Consider the following 603-nt stretch of genomic DNA (forward strand, 5'->3'; position numbering starts at 1 on the left):
ATCCATAAAAAATTTATGCCACAGCCAAAAGGGTGGGGACATAAGAGCGAGTGGAAAGCATAAAAAGTGAGGATGTGCTCAGCCCGTTCTGCCCGTGGCCATCCACCCGTGCAGTAGGTCACCCTGCCACTCTGGGGCACTGACAACTCAGGCTCAATATGCGATCCAGGCCCCTGGCCAGAAGACCAAGTGCCTCTCTGCCCAGCAATGAGGAAGGTGCTGATCATACATCCCTTAGCTAGGATGTACACCCCCCCCCCCCCATGCCAAGAACAGATACTACACTTGATCTTAGCCAAAAGGCAGAGAAGTGAGTTAATAGAAGGTTTAAATGGGCAAATTCAAGTACCATGGTAGGTTGGGGAGCCCTGCTCTAGAACCTGGCTGCCAATAATCTCCATATGTTACATTACATATGGAGATTATTGTGGGATTTTGGCATTTTATGGCATTACACCGTAATCAGACATCAGGAAGGAGGACGTAATGCTTGTTGTACTATTTACAGGTGATGCTTACACGTGCCTATTGTTATAGTTCTCTACTATATTGTCTTTAGCCAAAGTAAGCAGCAAGCCAGGTCTCATAGGAATATATGAGCAC

General features: G+C 46.9%; 1 pseudogene; it reads right to left on the reverse strand.

The window, feature by feature from the left end:
* Positions 1–211: 211 nt before the first annotated feature.
* On the reverse strand, positions 212–315 carry LOC116411810 (annotated as a pseudogene).
* Positions 316–603: the final 288 nt, after the last annotated feature.

The sequence above is a fragment of the Xenopus tropicalis genome, chromosome 6, assembly GCF_000004195.4.
Source record: "Xenopus tropicalis strain Nigerian chromosome 6, UCB_Xtro_10.0, whole genome shotgun sequence".
NCBI lineage: Eukaryota > Metazoa > Chordata > Amphibia > Anura > Pipidae > Xenopus > Xenopus tropicalis.